Here is a 2,518-nt window from a genome sequence, read left to right as displayed (position 1 = left end):
TTTTTGTGTGTGGTGAGAACACTTAAGATCCTTTTATAGCAAATTTCAAGTATACAATACAGTATTATTAACTATAGGGACACCTCAGAGATATTACGGGATTCCAGACCACTGCAATAAATTGAATATCATAATAAAGTGAGTCACGTGACATTTTTGGCATTCTAGTGCATATAAAAGATATGTCTACACTATTCTGTAGTTTATTAAGTGTACAATAGCGCTCTGTCTTAAAAAACAATGTACATACCTTAATTTAAAAATACTTTATTACTAAAATAATGCTTGCATCGTCTCGTCATAACCTTTTTGCTGGTGGAGGGTCTTGCCTCCATGTTGCTGGCTGCTGACTGGTCAGGGTGGTGGCTGCTGATGACTGGGGTGGCTGTGGCAATTTCTTAACATAAGACAACAATGAAGTTTGCTGAATCGATAATGGCTCTTCCTTTCATGAACGATCTCTCTGTAGCATGCAATGCTGTGTGACAGCATTTTATCCACAGTAGAATTTCTTTCAAAATGGGAGTCAATCCTCTCACACCCTGAAATTGATTTATCAACTAAGTTTATGAAAGGTTCTAAATCCTCTGTTGTCATTTCCACCATCTTCACAGCACCTTCGCCAGGAGCAGATTCCATCTCAAGAAACCACTCTCTTTGCTCATCTATAAGAAGCAACTCTTCATCCATTAAAGTTTTACCATGAGATTGCAGCAATTCAGTCACATCTTCAGGCTCCACTTCTAATTCTAGTTCTCTTGCTATTTCCACCACATCAGCAGTGACTTCCTACCCTGAAGACTTGAACCCCTCAAAGTCATCCATGAGGGTTGGAATCAACTGCTTCCCAACTCCTGTTAATGTTGATATTTTGACCTCTTCCCGTGAATCACGAATGTTCTTAATGGCATCTAAAATGGTGAATCCTTTCCAGGAGGTTTTCAATTGACTCTGCCCAGATCCATCAGTGGAATCACTATCTATGGCAGCTATAGCCTTACAAAGTGTACTTAAATAATAAGACCTGAGAGTCAAAATGACCCCTTGATCCATGGGCTGCATAATGGACAATGTGTTATCAGGCATGAAAATATAATCTCGTGGTACATCTCCATCAGAGCTCTTGAGTGACCAGGTGCAGTAATATTTTAAAAGGAATCTTTTTTTCTGACCAGTACGTCTCAACAGTGAGCTTAAAATACTCAGTAAACCATGTTGTAAACAGATGTGAAGTCATCCAGGCTTTGTTGTTCCATTTATAAAGCACAGGCAGAGTATATTTAGCATAATTCTTAAGGGCCCTAGAATTTTCAGAATGGTAAATGAGCACCGGCTTCAACTTCAAGTCACCAGATGCATTAGCCCCGAGCAAGAGTCAGCCTGTTGGGCTTCCCTGTGGCGCAGTGGTTGAGGGTCCGCCTGCCGATGTGGGGGACGGGGGTTCGTGCCCCGGTCCGAGAGGATCACACATGCTACGGTGCGGCTGGGTCCGTGAGCCATGGCCGCTGGGCCTGCGCGTCCGCAGCCTGTGCTCTGCAACGGGAGAGGCCGCAGAGGTAAGAGACCCGCGTACCGCAAAAAAAAAAAAGAGCCAGCCTGTCCTCTGAGGCTTTGAAGCCCAGCACTGGCTTTCTCCTCTCTGGCTATGAAAGTCCTAGATGGCATCTTCCTCCAATAGAAGTCTGTTTTGAAATTCTATTGTTTAGCATGCCCTCCTTTATTAATTATCTTAGCTACATCTGCTGGATATTTGGCTGCAGCTTCTACATTACCACTTGCTGCTTCACCTTGCACTTTTATGTTATAGAGATGACTTCCTTCCTTAAACCTCATGAATCGACTTCTGCTTGCTTCAAACTTTTCTTCTGCAGCTTCCTTACCTCTCTCACCTTTTATAGAATTGAAGACAATTAGCACCCTGCTCTGGATTAGGCTTTGGCTTAAGAGAATGTTGTGGCTGGTTTGATCTTCTATCCAGACCACGACAACTTTCTCCAAATCAGAAATAAGGCTGTTTCACTTTCTTATCATTCGTGTGTTCACTGGCGTAGCACTTTTAATTTCCTTCAAGAATTTTTCCTTTGAATTCACAACTTGGCTAACTGTTTGTTGCAAGAGGCCTAGTTTTGGCCTATCTTGGCTTTCGACATGCCTTCCTCAAGAAGCTTAATCATCTCTAGCTTTAGATTTAAAGTGAGAGACAAACGAGTCTTGCTTTCACTTGAACACTTAGAGACCATTGTAAGGTTATTAACTGGCCTAATTTCAATGTTGTTGCCTCTCAGGGAATAGGGAGGCCCAAGGTGAGGGAGAAAGATGGGGGAATGGACAGTCAGTTGAGCAGTCAGAACACACACAACATTTGTCAATTAAATTCACCATCATATATGGGCATGTTCTGTGGTGCCCCAAAACAATTACAAGAGTAACATCAAAGATCACTGATCACAGATCACCATAAGAAATATAATAATAATGAAATTTTTCAAATATTGGGAGAATAACCAAAATGTGACAC

The 2,518-nt window shown here is 41.9% G+C and overlaps 1 pseudogene; it reads right to left on the bottom strand.

Annotated features, from left to right (window-relative positions):
• Positions 1–298: 298 nt before the first annotated feature.
• LOC138413959 (tigger transposable element-derived protein 1-like) lies at positions 299–2,240 on the bottom strand (annotated as a pseudogene).
• Positions 2,241–2,518: the final 278 nt, after the last annotated feature.

The sequence above is a fragment of the Delphinus delphis genome, chromosome X (assembly GCF_949987515.2).
Source record: "Delphinus delphis chromosome X, mDelDel1.2, whole genome shotgun sequence".
In the NCBI taxonomy this organism is placed as follows: domain Eukaryota; kingdom Metazoa; phylum Chordata; class Mammalia; order Artiodactyla; family Delphinidae; genus Delphinus; species Delphinus delphis.
Note: the sequence above shows the minus strand (reverse complement) of the source record. Positions and strands in the feature narration are given on the sequence as shown.